At 38.4% G+C, this 17,572-nt stretch overlaps 1 pseudogene; it reads right to left on the reverse strand.

Moving 5' to 3' along the window:
- Positions 1–1,000: 1,000 nt before the first annotated feature.
- Positions 1,001–11,101, reverse strand: LOC136129705 (52 kDa repressor of the inhibitor of the protein kinase-like; annotated as a pseudogene).
- Between the last annotated feature and the right edge of the window lie 6,471 nt (positions 11,102–17,572).

The following is a 17,572-nucleotide window of genomic DNA, read 5'->3' on the forward strand; positions in this document are numbered from 1 at the left end:
AAACAAGGCAGTAGGTATGGTCATGGAGAGAAAAAACAGTCAAATAGATGGTCAGTAGCCTTGGCTTCTGATTCTATCTTGACCATGAAACAAAAGTGTTCAATGTACACCTGCTAGATAGACTATACTCAGCTAAGGTATAAATTCGACAATGATTGTAAATAACATCCAGAAGAAGAACCACAGTGGATTGCTTTCTATTCGAACTTCAATTTTCTACTTAATGGAGACAAAATCTACATTGCAATCTCTGTTTGGTGATCTCAAAGTTTATTCTACTTGTTGGTAATTTCCTCAACTGCCCATTACAGATTTTTAACCACATACTAAAACACCTACCAGTCAATGGTCAGTCCTGAGCTTTATTGCAGTATTTTTTGAAATATATTCCTTCTCCCCACACCTCTCCAACATTTATTTCCTCAAAGAACTGGAAACTAATACCTAATAATTTGATTCATGGCAGTAATAATGTTCTATTTCAAGTGACTCAACTAAAATTTTCCCGGAGTACCACCAAGAGAAATCACAGAGAAATGAAATGTTCTTTCAGTGCTGTCTTCTGAAATGAGAGGTTTTCAGAGAGTAAAAGTTCAAACAGTCATTTAACCAGCAGTTTATCAATGTTCAATGCATTCAATGGAAGGCTCAGAAGCAAATAGTCAGTGATTGAATGGCCTACATACACCTTAGAGCTTTTCCTCCAAATATCAACTGTAAGGATAAAACCAATTTTTAAAACTTCTCTTAGGTATTTTCAGTGTTTTGTACGCAGGCCTCTCACCGTTGTGGCCTCTCCCGTTGCAGAGCACAGGCTCCAGATGCGCAGGCTCAGCGGCCATGGCTCATGGGCCCAGCCGCTCCACAGCATGGGGGATCCTTCCGGACTGGGGTACGAACCCGTGTCCTCTGCATCGGCAGGCGGACTCTCAACCACTGCGCCACCAGGGAAACCCCCAGTGCTCTTTTTAAAGTACTTGTAGGAAACTCTGGCTTAAATTCATAGTTTGATATATGTGTCTACCATTAAATTAAGATCATATTTTATATCAAGATTTATGTTAAAGTAAAGTTATTTGACCTCTGGTCTGTTGAAATATTTCTTAATTATGCTTAAGATGCTTTCATCTAATTTCATTGCTCTCATTCTCAAACTTCATCAAGGAAGAATACGCAGGACCTTCAGCCATGCATAGACATTAAGAAAAAATTGAAGTGAGACAGGTAGGGGGCTTTGTACATGGTTAATGGAAGTTCTGTGTCCTTTTCTCTGTGTTTTGTTTGATTCTCCAACAATGAAGGTTGGCAGAGAGTGTGTTGGGAATGGATAAGTCACTTTGGTACATGTTGGCATGGTGTTGAATGTGAGCTGTTCCAGGACTGGTGCTATAAGACATAAGCATTTAAGAACTGTGAGGTACCCATACATTTGTTTTCTACATCTGTCTCTATTTCTGCTTTGCAACTAAGATCATTTGTACCATTTTTCTAGATTCCATATATATGCATTATTATACGATATTTGCTTTTCTCCTTCTGACTTACTTCACTCTGTATGACACTCTCTAGGTCCATCCACATCTCTACAAATGACGCAATTTCATTCCTTTTTATGGCTGAGTAATATTCCGTTATATATATGTACCACAGCTTCTTTATACGTTCCTCTGTTGATGGACAGTTAGGTTGCTTCCATGTCCTGGCTATCGTAAATAGTGCTGCTATGAACATTGGGGTGCATGTGTTTTTTTGATTTATGGTTTTCTCTGGGTATAAGCCCAGTAGTGGGATTGCTGTATGTATGGATACCAGTGGGGAAAAGGGTGGGGTGGGAGGAATTAGGAGATTGGGATTGACAAATATACATTATTGATACTATGTATAAAATGGACAACTGATGGGAACATGCTGTATAACACCGGGGAGCTCACCTAGTGCACTGTGGTAACCTAAATGGAAGGGAAGTCCAGAAGGGAGGAGAGGGGATATCTGTATGTGTACGGCTGATTCATTCTGTTGTTCAGTGGAGGCTAACACAACATGGTAAAGCAACCATACTCCAATAAAAATTAATTTTTAAAAAAACCTAAGAAAATTTAGAAAAAAAAGAACTTGTGAGGTGCTATTGTAAGAAAATATCTTTAACGTCCTGCATAATGTCTTTCATTGTTGGGATACTAATTATTTGTTTATACTAATTCTTAATGGTTAGTTGAGATTATCTTGCTGAGTCCAGAGGAAGTTCCAGGAAATTCCATTTAAATATCAAGTTTGGTGCTCAATCATGGCTTTCTCAAATCAAAATTTACGATAAACATAAATATTTTCCATCTCTTCATAGAGTGCAACTCTGCTGCAAAGAAATATTGGACATGCGGCCCTGGAAATTTTTTCCAAAGGCTATTTTAAAAAATAGGATATTTTTATGAACAACAATAATAATTAAAACAAAATCTGTTGCTGCACTACAGAGAACAAAAGCTCAACCAGCTATAAAGTTATTCTATCTAACATTCGTTAGATTCGCATCATTATTTATACCATCTAAACACAAAACGAGTATTTACAGGAGTTCTACAAAATTTTCAAAAGCATCATACCCACCTATTCATTGAGACTGGCAAACTTCCTTCAGTTCATGTGCCTTTTATCCTTCACTGTTCTGAAAGAGGACAGGTATTACATTGTTAAGTTCTAAAGTAGTTGTGATCAACAGAAAAAAGAACAAACATCTTTAATTTCCCCCAAAGCAACAGATACTCCCACAACAGACGCTGCTTTTGACAACTACGTATTTAAGGCAGAGGAAGAATAGACTGTGTAGATATTTTGGGGTTGTTTCTCTAAAAGTCTAGTTACCATGAGTTGAGTTTGGGAGAAAGTCCACTAGACATAATCTAAGCCAGACCACATCAGTGCTCCATGTTTGTCCCCCACTCTTCCATTATCATAGTGTGAAAGTTCATAGCTAGAATTTCTGCATCAACTTCAGAAGGTAGAAAGCTCATATTCCTCGGTCTGGATTGAGATTCATTGATGAACCTCACCAGTACTGGTGATTGTTCCTCCCCTACTATGTCCATCTTATTATCAGTGATAATGGAAGAGGTGAGCCTCTCACTTCCCTGTTTCTCTCCAATGGCACTCTTGCAGTGTCCAGCACCTATTTCTGCTGTGTTTTCAAAAGGATGGATGTGTAACTGCTACTGTCTCGAAGCACTTTCTCAGAACTGCCTCACCAGAATATCCTCTGCACTCCAGCAGGAGAAAAGATATCTTTAGAGATTTTGTCAGCTTCATGTTAATCCAGACTTGTGCTTTATAAAAATCAAACTTCAGATGAAGATTTTAGCTGCTCCTTGTTTTCTTTCTCTGCGAAGTTTAAGGATAAAAATGCCTTCAAATCTTGTTCTTTACCTTCTTCCTGTGCGTTGGAGTGATGAGGATTGCTATGGTTTCTTTATTTCTGAGTTTGTTCCTGTTCAGAAGTTTTACCATTTCTTTTTCTGTTTGTGTTCTTATTTCATGATCATTCAGTTATTTTACTAATTTTCAATGTCTCCACGTGGATTATTCAGATGACTGGTGAAATCAACTACTGCTGGCATAGCATAATCTCAAAGAACTCCTTTTAAAGTACTCGTTCTACAAACCATAGGTTTCTTAAAGCATTTGGCAGTAATGTTTGCTTAGCAGATCAGGTGTTTTATCTTCTAAGTCACATATCTTACATTTCTTCACCCACTTCTGGCTTCTGTCCAGATCTTTCAGGAACCTAAAGAAAGTCAGATTGGACTGCATTATCTTCCATGTTCAGTTGGGGGCTGTGCAAAAGTTTGATATTGTCGCCCACCAGCCAGCCAGCCTGCTCTTCCCTCCCCTCCCCCCAATTCAGGGAAGCTTGTCTGCCTGTTGGTAGTGGAGGAAGGAAACTAAATTAGGTGGGCAGTTTGACATGACTGGTGTTTTAATTTTCTTTTTTAAAAATGTCTGTGTCAGATTTAGTATCAGGGTCATGCTAGCCTCATAAAACACATTGCAAAGTGTTTCCTCCTCTTCTGTTTTGGAAAGCATTTGTGTAAGATTGATCTCTTACCTAAATGTTTAGCAGAGTTCACCAGTGAAACCATCTGACCCCGATGTTGTATTTGAGAAAAGATTTTGATAACAAATTCAATTTACTTAATAGGGCCAGTAAAATTTCCTATTTCTTCTGTGTCTGTTTCGGTAAGTTGTTTTATTCAGAAATTTCATCTAGTTGTTGAATTTATTAACATAAAGTTTACAATATCTGTAGCATCTGTAGTATATTTACAATATCTGTAGCATCCATAGTATATTCACACATTTATTCCTGATATTGGTAATTTTTCTTATTTTTTTCTTTATCAACCTATGTAGGGCTTATCAACTTTGTTATTCTCTCAAAAAGAAAAAAAATTTATGTGTTAATTTTCTCTTTCATTTATCTATTTTCTATTTCATTGATTTCTCCTCTTTACTATTTCCTTCATTCTACTTACTCTGGATTTACAGATCTTCCTCAACTTACAATGGGGTTATGTCCCAATAAACCCATTGTGAGTTGAAAATATCCTAAGTCGAAAATGCATTTAATATACCTAATCTACCGAACATCATAGGCTAGCCTAGCCTACCTTAAACATGCTCAAAACACTTAACAGTAACCTGCAGTTGAGCAAAATCATGCAACACAAAGCCTATTTTATAATAAAGTGTTGAATATCTCATGTAATTTATTGAATACTGTACTGAAAATGAAAAACAGAATGGTTGTAAGTGTATCAGTTGTTTACCCTGTGATTGTGGCACTGACTGGAAGCTGCAGCTTGCTACCGCTGTCCAGCATCCCAAGAGAGTATCATACTACATATCACTAGCCTGGGAAAACACCAAAATTGTAAATTCAAATCCTACTGAATGCACATTGCTTTTGCACCATTGTAAAGTTCAAAATTCGTAAGTTGACCCATTGTAAGTTGGGGACCGTCTGTACTTTGCTCTACTTTCTCTAGGTCTTACTGTAGACTCTTAGGTCATTGATTTTATACCTTTATCCTTTCCTTATCTAGGCATTTAAAAGCTATAAATTTTCCTTTAGCTGTAGCTCACAAATTTTGATATGCTATATTTTCATTATAATTCAGTTTGAAATATTTTCTAATGTACCTTGTCATTTTTCCTTTACCCATAAATTATTGACAAGTATGTGGTTTAATTTCCAAATATTTAGGTTTTATCCCTCCTACATATCTTATTGTTGTTGATTTCTAACTAATTGCCTGTGATCAGAAAACATAGTCTATATTATTTCAATCCTTTAAAATATATTAGAACGTGTTTTATGGTCCAGCAAATGGTTTATCTTGGTTAATATGCCATGTGCACTTGAAAAGAATGTTTATCCTGCAATTGTTAGGTGTAGTGTTCTATAAATGTCAATTAGGTGAAGGAAGTTATAGTGTTACTGAGATCTTTTGTCTATTTGTTCTGTCAATTGCTGAGAGAAGACTCCACTGTAATTGTGGATTTGTCTCTTCCTTTAATTATGTTACTTTTTCATCTAATGTATTCGAACCTCTTTTATTAGGCACATACATGTATGATTCTTATGTCTTAATAAATTTATCCTTTTTATTCTAGTGTGTCTCTCTTTATCTCTAGTAATACTCTTTGCCTTGGCATCTGTTATATCTCATGCTAATCTACCTATTCCAACCTTCTTATGTTTTCTGTTTGCATGATTTATCTTTGGATATCATTTACTTTCAACCTCTTTGTATTTTTATATTTTAAGTTCATCTCTTATGGAGAGATTATGTTGGGTCTTATTTTTTTTATCTATTCTGAGAACTTCTGACTACTATTTGGAGTGTTTAGTCCATTTACATTTAATCCAATTATTGATATGGTTGAGTTTGGACCAACCATTTTACTAGTTGTTTTCCTTTGGTCCCATCATTTTTGTATTTGTTTTTTGATTCTCTGTTCCTACTTTCTTAATTTCTTTTGATTTAATTGAATCTTTTTGAGAATCCCCTTTCAAGGGATTGTGGCGTTTCAGTTATATCATTTTGCATTATTTCAACTGGTTGCTCTAGGAACCACAATATATACAGTATCCTTAATTTTTCACATTTTTCTTACTTTTAATATTGGACCATTTCATACAAAATATAATGGTCTTTCAAAAAATATAGATTTTTAAGCTCCTTTCTTTATTTTTTAGTTTTCTATATTTCATCTACAAATATTATAAATCAAACAATAAAATGTTATAATTTTTGCTTAAACAGTCATACATATTTCTAAAAAACTACGGAAAAAATCTTTTATATTTAGCCACACATCTATCATTTTTGGTACTTCACTTTCCTCTGAACATTTGAATGTCCCTTTGGCATCAATTTTTCTCAACTGATGAACTTCTGTGGGTTTTTTGTACTGCAAGTCTGCTGATAAAAAGTTCTCTTAGTTTCCATCTATCTTTATTTTGCTTTCATTCTTGAAGGCTATTTTCACTACACTGAATTGACTTTTTTCTTCTTTCAGCATTTTAGAGATGTCATTCCATTACCTTCTTGTATCCAGTGTTTCTGACAACAAATCATTGTTAAATCATATCATTCCACTGCATGTAATAAATTAATCTGTAGCTAGTCTGCAGTTGCTTTCAAGAGTTTCTTTTAAACTATGGCTTTTAGAAGTTTGACTCTGATGTGCCTAGATATGCTTTTCTTTGTATTTTTCCTGATTGGGGTTTACTGGACTTGTTAGATGTGTAAATGCATGCCTTTCACCAAATTTGGGGAAATTATCACTATCATTTCCTTATATATTTTTTCTCTCTTATTCTAAGACAGCAAGTACACAAATGTTAGACCTTTCTACAGTGCCTGCATAGCTCACTGACACTCTATTTTCTCCAACCTTTTCTTTCAGTTTTTCAACTTAGACACTTTCTATTGATCTATTTTCAAATTTACTTACTCTTTTCTCATTTCGGTCTGTGTCAAGCCACTTTGTAAATTTTAAATTGTAAATACTATATTTTCCATTTCTAGAATTTTCAATTGGTTCTTTTTTGTGGTTTCAGTTTCTATGCTAAGATTTTCTATTTGTTAATCATAAATGTGTTTTCCTCTAAATCCTTGAGATGGTTATAATAGTTGCTTTAAAATCCTTATCTGCTAATTCTAACATCTGGGTCATCTCAAGGTCAGTTTCCACTTATTGCCTTTCTTTTAGATTTAATTGGCCTATTTGAAGTTTACCCCATGTGTATGTAGTTCAGGGATCAACCAGAGATTTTGGCCAAGTTTATATACAGAATCCCCCTCTCCCCACCATGTCTATCGCTTTCACCTTTCCAGGATTCCAACCCCCCTCAGGTTCCAGCTGTGTGGTGTCCCCAGACTCTGACCTATGGCTTTCCAAGCCAGTAAGACTATGGATTTCTATTAGAATTTTAGCCACTCAGCAAGCTGAAACTAGGGCTTAGCCTCAAACAAAAATCTGTATCAAAACAGGAAAATTACCCTGTGCCATTTACTTCTTTCAAATATAGATTTACTTCGTTTCTCTTAGTTCCACTGACTGCCTTCAAATTATTACATTTTGTATTTTATTTAGAGTTTATAGTTGTTCTCTGAGAGTGAGTTGACTGATAGAAGCTACTTTTCCACTACTGGAAATCTATTTGCATTACTTTTTAATCCACTGAGAAATCAGAGATTACTAATTAGTTTTCCCATTACCTCATGTAGCAGTTGCCTGGTATTGGTTGTAAGTAGATTTTCTTCGACTCTACCACTGTAAAATGTTTAATTTATTCTTTTTTTTTAAAGAGATTCTCTTTTTTTAAAATTTATTTATTTTATTTTTGCCTGCATTGGGTCTTCGTTGCTGCACACGGGCTTTCTCCAGTTGTGGTGAGCGGGGGCTACTCTTCGTTGCAGTGCACGGGCTTCTCATTGCGGTGGCTTCTCTTGTGGAGCACGGGCTCTAGGCACACAGGCTTCAGTAGTTGCAGCACGTGGGCTCATTAGTTGTGGCACATGGGCCCTAGAGCACATGGACTTCAGTAGTTGTGGTGCACAGGCTCAGTAGTTGTGGCTTGTGGGCTCTAGAGCTCAGGCTCGGTAGTTGTGGCTCATGGGCTTAGTTGCTCCGTGGCATGTGGTATCTTCCTGGACCAGGGATCAAACCCGTGTCCCCTGCATTGGCAGGCAGATTCTTAACCACTGTGCCACCAGGGAAATCCCTTGATTTATTCTTTGATTGATTGGTTGTGTTTATCCCCACATATTTATCAAGGATCTGCTATGTCCTAGGTACTGGATACATAAAAGTGAATAAGGTACAGTCTCTGCCCTCACAGAGCTCAGAGTCTAGTGCTATACTTTTATTACAGTAGTGACTAGAACACATATAGAACATTTCAATCATCCAAAAAGTTCTAATGGACTGTCTTGGTGTAGTGGAAGAGAATGATATGAAAATGCATCACTAAAATATAGCGTGAGAAAGTATAAGAATAGAGTTGTATATAAGGTATGGCAGTTGAGCAGAGGTGATACTACTTACTTGTTATTACAAAGATCCAAAGGGGAAATGATTCTTAAGCTGAATTTTTATTGATTAGAAGGATTTGATCGGTTATCCTAGGAAATATAAATAGCGTATCAATAAGCTCTGAAGACTTGAAACAGATAAGGGAACTACAAGAAAACTCCTGACTCTATGTATCTATTTTAGGGTTAGTTTTACTATATAAAACTGTTCTGTAGTACTTTCTCACAGGAATTAAAAACATTTACTTAGTTAATTATATTCAAAAGAGTGTATATTTTGTTTTTTTAATAAGAAAAAGAAGAGCAACTACAGACATGACTCTGAAGCAACTGCATAATTAAATTTCAATTCACGTAGCCTATCCCTTTGCCAAGATAGTTAGTGATATTGAGGAAATAGCGGTCTGTCAACAGATTTGACTACCACTGCTTTTAGACAACTGAAAATAGTAAATCTCAGGTGTTAGAATATCAACCAGGAGCTACATAAAAGTTCTTCTCCATTAGGTTTTGGATAGGTAACATATATTTGCTTTTAAATATCTTGTTAAAACTGAAAGTTTTACTGTATAAAAAAAGTGGTAGTAATTTGTACCACCCACCAATTGAAAATGCTGCATGAATGATTAAAAGAGTTTCATGTCTTTGTAAAGAGTTCTAAGAACATAATGATTTATCAGTGTTCCAACTGCTGTCTTTTTTTTTCCTTTCGTGTCTTGACAATTTTTATCATACATTCCTTACTGGTGATTTAGTAGAAGTAGTAGGAAGATCTTAACTTGAACATTACACAGCTCCCTTATTTAAACTGCGGGCTATTTGTTCCAATTGCCATTTTACTTATTTAACAAACTTTTATTGATACCTCATTATATGCCAGATATGGTTTGAAACTGGGGGCCCCAAACTGAAGAAGCATAGTCTCTTTCTTTAATGAGTTCGTAGTCTAGTGAACATATAGAGAAATATTTGCAGTAAATTTTGTAGTAGAGGGATGTTCAAGTTGCATGTGGCGGCTAGCCTAGGCAGTCTTCATAAAGAGGTTAAATTTCAGTGTGATATTAGGAGTATGTCCATTTTTAAACCTCATTAAATTGAACACTTATAATTTATGCATTTCAATGTACTTAAATTTTACCTGAAAAAACTGTAGAGAGATATTGAGCCCTAGTTAATAGGATTGCTTTTTACAGGGGTATGGGTTGGCAATTCTGAGAAGTCCTTCTGTGTATTGTAAGCTTAATTTTTATATATATGAATGATATAGATATAGAAATATGTTCTTAATGTTAAGCATATTGATTGTGATAAATATACTACTGTTTATAAGGGAAAGTCCTCACAAAAATGATCTTTAAAGTATTTCGGGTAAAAGATACAATGACTCCAGCCAGTTCTCGAATAATTCATAAGATATATAAATACAGACATAGGTAGATAAATATATATAAAGAGAGAGAAAGGCAGAGAGACAGAGAGAGAGTGATAAAGCAATGAGGCACATGTAGATAACTGATGAATCTGGATAAAGCTTATTTAGTAGCCTCTCATACTATTTTTGCATCATTTATCTAAATTTTAAATTATAACAAAATTAAAAATTATGGTAAGTTTCACTTATCCTTAAGATATAGAAAACTAGGGACTTCCCTGGCGGTCCAGTGGTTAAGACTCTGCGCGGCCAATGCAGGGGGCGCAGGTTCCATCCTTGGTCTGAGAACTAAGATCCCACATGCCATGCAGCACGGCCAAAAGATTTAAAAAAAAAAAAATATATAGAAAGCTATATTTTAGAAAGAAAACATCACTTCCACAATAATAACAAGAAAGTGCAAGATAAACTATAAAATTATAACTCTTTTTGAACCCGTCAGAGAACTAAGTTTGCAGGATAGCCAAGAAGTCTGAAATTTAAAGAAGACAGGCCCTTCTAAGGATATGAGCACTGTCACACCTGGGTCAAAGCATGAGAGGAAGAGAAGTTGATGCCATATAAGGAAAATAAAAGAGAAAGAATAGGACAGACAATATTTGAAGTGCTAACAAAAACAACGTAAGGAGAAAGACTTCAAGATGCACATCCAGAAAGTACAGGAAACCCCAAGCAGCATAAATGTGAGGAAAAGACATCCACCTAGACAAATAACAGTTAAACTGCTGGAACCCAAAGATAAAGAAAAAGCTTGAAGGCAGTCCAAATAAAATTACAGCAGATTTCTCATTAGAATATATACAACCCAGAAGATAATGGAGTGACATCTTTAAAATACTGAAAGAAAAAAGAAAAACCTACCAACTCAGAATTCCACATAGATTCAGAGAACTGCCACTTCAGGGAAGTTTTCGGAAGTGCAGTTGTCAGGTGCACACTGGATATCCCCTCCAAAGCCGAAGACGAATCGCTGCATCTTGAAGCCCCGCCTCAGAGAAGGAAGCACGGTACCTCGTAGGCCTCTTTGAGTTCTAGAGGCAATTCCTTCCACAGCTAAGAACACATTGGGTGGCATGGTGGCTACCAGCTTTGAGTGGTGCCTGAAGCAGGAAAGGGCTCTGCAGTAGATGCAGACCAGGATGCAGGCCTGTTATCTGTGAAAGGTTAGTTGGGAGGCAGAAGAATATGTTAGGAAGGGTCTCAAATTGCAGTGTTGCCCTGCAAAAGTCTCAGCCAGCCCAACGGGAGGTCCAGAGCAAAGACTGCCTGGTGGAGGGTTTCCACATTGATCAGAAATGGCCTAGGCCCTGGTACCTCTACTGGGCTCATACACTGGCTCAAGACTGCCTCGTAAAAGCACAGCCTCAGCTCAACTGCTGTGGTGGATCCCAGAGGCCCTTCAGTCAAGGCTATCAGCTAATTGTACCTCTCACAGCTCGTCTGCTAGTTCTTTCTTGAAGGGAGACCCGAGTAGCACCTCTGCGTGATGGCCATACCTGCCCTTTGGAAATAATTCTCTCTCTGCTTTCTACCAAGATGCTGGTGTATGTGTCTGTGTCTGTGTGTGTCTGCACGCTCGTGCAACTGGCAAAGATTTATTTAACACGTTAAAGAAGGAACTAGCATGATGACAATGATAGTTTAAAGAAGGAGAGGAAGAACTATTATATCTAGTCGGTGAATGAAAAGAATGCTGAAGTAAAATTACAAATTAGATGGAAACTGATCAATGTCCTATAAAACAAAAAAACCACAATCTGTAGGATTTACTTTTTCTACTGGACAGGAATAAACTGCAATATATAAATCTTCTATAAGTGAACGTTAACTTTACAGAGCCTTTACAGAACTTTACTAATCAATAGTAAATAATCAAACAAAGTTACCTTCCCCAAAAACAGTGGTTCTTAATGGGGCCAGAGTTGCACTCCCCCACCAAGATACTTGACAATGTCTGGAGACATTTTTAGTTATTACAACTGAGGGGAGGGAGGGAGGGGATGCTACTGACATCAAGTGGGTAGAGGCCAGGGATGCTGCTAAACAGCCTACAATACACAGGACAGCTCTTACAACAAACGATTACCTGGCCCAAAATGTCAGTAGTGCCCAGACTGAAAACCATGTACAGATAACACTTCACATGGCTTATTAGACAATGTTCCAGTATGACATAGAAAGGACATACGAAGCACAGTTTTAATGTCTCTTGACCTCATTCCCTTAACTGTAAAATTGGAATAATGATAGTAGCAACCTCATGTAGTTTGGGGGAGAATTAAGTAAAACAATTGTCGATTGTATTTTTACACAAATGGCCACCAAATATATATCCCATCCCAGGTGAGGCTTACGTTCCCTCTCCTTGAGCCTGAGTGACCCTCTGTAACTGCCTCTTTCAGTGGGGCACAGCCAAGGTGATACTGCATGACTTCTGAGGCTGGGTCATAAAAAGCAATGCAGCTTCCTCCTGGCCGTCTTCGTTGGGATCCAACCTGAAAGAAGTCTGGGTATTCTGGGGAATCAGAGGAGGGTCTACAGAGAGGGATCTGTAAAGTTAACGTTCACTTATAGAAGATCTATACATTGCAATTTATTCCTGTCCTGTAGAAAAAAATAAATCCTACCGATTGTGCTTTTGTTTTATAGGACATTGATCGGTTTCCATCTAATTTGTAATCTTATTTCAGCATTCTTTTCATCCACTGACTAGATATAATAGTTCTTCCTCTCCTTCTTTTAACTATCGTTGTCACCGTGCCAGTTCCTTCTTTAACGCACTAAGTAAATCTGTGCGAGTTGTACAGACACACACAGACACACACACCAGCATCTTGGTAGAAAGCAGAGAGAGAATTCTTTCCAAAGGGCAGGTACGGTCATCATGGAGAGGCAGGGAGAGGTGCTGGATGTTCCAGCCCCAGCTCTTCCAGTCTCACCAGCTCAGCCACCAGACGTGAAAAAACGAGTCTTGGAGATGCCCCAGTCACCATCTGACTGCAATCTCGTGAGGAACCTCCAGCCAGAGCCATCCAACGGAGCTGCTGTGGAATTCCTGGCTTACTGAAACCGTGGGAGATAACAAACGATCATTATTTTAAGCTGCCGTGTTAGGGGACGGTGTGTCCCACTGCAGCGCACAGCCAAAGCACCAATGCTCATCCGGCCCTTAGTGCAATGCTTGGCACATAGTTCGGGCATAATTGGTCACTTTTTTCCTGTAGTGTTAGTATTTTGTAGTTTTCATTTTTTCATGAGTATTTAATTAGTAATTAGCATTTAATTTGTAGCTTTACTCTGCCTCTATGCACTAGAGGGCACTCTTATCCGTTGGCAGATGGTCTCAGACATGCAGCTGCAGTTCTCCAACCAAGGCACCAGGGGGAGCCAGCCCCTAACTTTTCACTATCCCTTTCGGAAGGTGAGCTTGACGGAATGGAAAAAGGCTTCAGAACCAACGAATTAGCATACATAAGGAAGACGTTTTCGAAAACCGTCGTAAACACAGTCTAAAAAACAAGAAAGCTTATTTCTGATGAATAACGCTGCCCCCAGACTGGATGTGCAGACAAAGGAGAAGAAAATCCCCACCCACACTTCTTGTTTTCCATTTTAAATGTGGTAGAGCAGGTTGCCTTTTCCTTAATCCCTGAAGAGGAGAAGGGATCTGCAATCCTATGATTTCTAAACAACGTTGTACCGAATCTTTACTACATCTAGAAACGTGGCAAAAGCAGTCTCTCTGCCGCAGTTAGCTTCTGATAGCGAGAGGGTAATTCTGATTACTGTTTCACAGTGTCCCAAACAATATTTGTACCACTACTTTAACTTACAGATTTTAAAGTTCCCATTTTTTTCTAGGTCTTTATTTTATATACACAGGATTTGATAGTCTAGTAACTGTGAAAATGGACCATTATTATGATTGCAGGAAATTGGGGAACCCAAACCCTTAAAATGAATTGCCTGAACCAAATGCATTGTAAGTCTCCCCCTCTTCCAACAAATTCAAAGCAGACTTTATCTATAATCATTCACAGTAACCTGAGAAAGTTGGCAGCCTGCACCGATGATGACGGTCTGCCTGTCTCTAAGTACCTCCTGAAGTCTGGCCCTCCCCTGAGGTGGCTCAAGTATAGCTGGGGTTTGAATGGAGCAGGGGTTTTGAGAATAAAGAAAGGTTTATGGTGAGCTTATCTGATTAGAGCCTTACGCTGTGAGGTCAGGACTCTGCAGGCTGGTAGAGTATAAATCAAAGGGGACTAGAGTGGGAGAGAACTGAACTCTGAAGAGCTGATTCTTCGAGGGTGTCCTGTAACTGGCTCAACCCCAGCTCTAGCTGACCTACCATCTTGATGATCAACCACAAGAGATTTGATCAACTCAGATCCTGTTGTTTTGTTTTAATCCCCACCATAGGGATTAAAACAAAGCCAAAACAAACACAAATGTATGGCCAAGGTAATAGAATGATGTTTCCGCCTAACACGTGTCTGTAAATGATGGGATTGCTTTTCGGGTATAACTTATGGCAATGTCTCATCACTTGGTGTTCAGAGGATTTATATGTAACATACTTATCTATAACACACTAACAAACGCTGCCCTCTTTGGCTTAACCACAAATTGTGGACTATGAGACCTCAGAGTATCTCCAGTCTCTCAGCTAGTGATGGAAATTTCTAGAGCGTTTCATACATGCACTCCTAAGAAGCCCTAAAGCTCCCCAAAACCACCTTGTAGACCCGAAGTGGCAGATGTGACATACCCAATGTACTCTTTAGAGGCTGCGTGGCTGGGTCCCCAGGTCACTGATTCTGCCCGTGAGGAAATGGTGGTGGATGACATTAGGGTGCATCATTTAAAATCCTACGAGAATTCGCAGGACAAGGGAATAACTTTGAGTTGGGAAGCTTTAAAGGACTTCATGGAGGACAGCCCCCCAGTGAGGAGCAGGGTTGGGCATACAGTGACGGAGTGAAGGGTACTCTGGGCAGGGCTGGGTGAGCTGAGGCATGAAGGCAGAAGTGAGTAGGTATATTTGGGAACAGTTCAGTCTAACTGGAGCATTGTATGAAGGAAAACAGCAGCAGAAGGGCCTAGAAAGGATAGATTTAAGTCCTAAATCAAAGTCAGAAATTTTTATCTAGTGGGCTAGGCCAGCTCTATCCAATAGAAACTTGTGCAATGATGAAAATGTTCCAAATAGGAGCTGTGCAGTATGGCGGCCCCGAGATACATGTGGCTATCAAGTACTTGAAATAGGCTAGCACAACTAATGAACTGAATTTTTAATTTAGTTTAAATTAATTTATTTTTTTATTTTTTTACCTTAGGGTTCATTCTTTTTTAAAATGTTAATGGAGTATAGTTGATTTTCAATGTTGTGTTAGTTTCTGCCGTACAGCAAAGTGAATCAGTTTTACATATACATATATCCACTCTTTTATAGATTCTTAATAGTCATATATGGCTAATGGCTACCGTATCTAGTAGTGCATTTCCAGACAGTGGAGAAAGGACATGATCAGAAGGGTGCTTCGCTTTAAATGACCTGAAAGCCAACTATAAAGTGGATTGTAAGGGAGGTACTCTGAAGATAGAGTCTTACGATGCGACAGAATCAATACGTGGGCCAGTGGGATTTTTTAAAAAAGTAAAATAAAAAAGGTATTTTCCAAGAACAAACAAAACAAAACACATAACTGATCCTGTTTAAATGAGGAGGCAGGAACGGTCCCTGTGAGGGGCCACACCACTTTCTTGCCGTCTGTAGGACACCTACAGAAGTCCTTGAGGAATCTCCCTGGGATTTCCAGGAGCTGTTCAGAACTCAGTTTGTTAACCACTAAGCCAGGTCAAAGGTAGTGGGGAATTCTACCAGGGTAATAGGGATAAAGAAGAGGAATAAATGTGAGCAATATTATGGAGGTGGAATCAATAGATCTTAGTGTCTACTTGGGTATAAGGAGTAAGGCTAAAGTATCTGCACATCTATTTTTTCATTCATCTAAGTCCAAACATTGGTGTTATCTGGAATTCCTCCCCATTACTCCATCATCGCAAATATGATAGGTACACAAAAATAAATGTATTGAATGGAATAGAATTAACACACACAGTGCTGCATAGATGTTGAGTGGGGAGAATCAGGATGCATATCCAGGGCCATTGACTCCAAGGCTTTCCCTACAGCTTGTGGTCCACTTTCCATCCCCTGAATAATGCAGTCACAGAAGCCAAGGCAAGAGGCTTTGCAAGTAAGGGTGCTCCATCAACAGTTTTAAGTGCAGCAGCAAGTTTGAGGAGAAAATGACAAACTGATGTTAAAATTGGCAGGTAATTCCGGTTAGAGTTAAGGAAGGTGGGCTCAGAATTTCAAAGATTAGGATAGTAGTGGATGAAGGTGAGAGAGTAAAGGCGATGAATACAAACTACTCTTTAGCTTCCTGGTAAATGGAAGGAAAAACGTGAGATATACTGCGGATAGTTAGCGAGTTGACTGCTGGCTCTACTTTCTACTTTTTTGAAATCTTAGAGTACCTAGAACACCTAATGTCATCTCAAAGGAAGTCCTTGGCCATTAGTCACCTTACTTAGAGCCACGTGGTCTCATCATGAGGTTGATAGGACCAGACATAGACAGCTGACAGGAGCCAGCCATTGCTAAGCTAACCAATATCCAATGGGGTGGTTTGCTAGAAGAGCTCTATCCAACAGAGGCAGTGCATGCGTACTGACTGATAACTGGCCAACCACTCGTCCTCTTGTGTCAAGGAGGTAGAACTCAAAGACATCAGAGAGACTCAGGGAGCAGTAGAGGTAGAGATAGAATGATCATTTTGTCACCCGAAGTCACTCTGAGTAAAGAACAACGGCTATCTTCCCTGAAGAAATGAGCTGTCTAGAACCTTGGAATTTCATAGTATTTTTAAGTGTTTCATTCTCTGCAAAGCCTTGCTGAGATTCTGTCTTCCTTACTTGCCCTTGTATCCTTATGGAAAAATAAAACAACTCAACAAATGATTTAAAAAACCCAAGCACAATTCTGTTTCTTGCAATCTGAAAGAACATAAACAACACGTAAGTCTGGAAGGCAGAGTAAGGTGGAAGTGTTGGTGTCCTTGCAAAAAATAATTGCAGAAAATTCTCACGGTCCTTAATGAAGAGTCTCCAATGGCCATAGGCCCGATGGTCCTGTCTTTAGAAAAAGTGCAGAAAATTCATGTTGACCCACCTACTGTCTGGAATGGTGCCGCCTACCCTACTGAGTAGCTTTAACTTAAACGGAGGAAGACTACAGACAGCCTAAAAGTGCAGCCTCAGTTCCCCGCAGTCTATAAAGATAGCAGGCTGAGTCTCTCCATGTTAGAAAAGGGAAGATAAGCTAATGAAAAGGCAGTATTTGAGAGAGAAAAGAAATCAGAGAACTCTGGAATTGAAAGGTAACCTGGAGACTGTTATGAGCTGAATTGTGTCCCCCCAAAATTCATATGTTCCAACTGCCAGTACCTCAGAACATAACTGCATTTGGAGACGGGACCTT

This window comes from Phocoena phocoena, chromosome 10 (assembly GCF_963924675.1).
Source record: "Phocoena phocoena chromosome 10, mPhoPho1.1, whole genome shotgun sequence".
Lineage (NCBI taxonomy): Eukaryota > Metazoa > Chordata > Mammalia > Artiodactyla > Phocoenidae > Phocoena > Phocoena phocoena.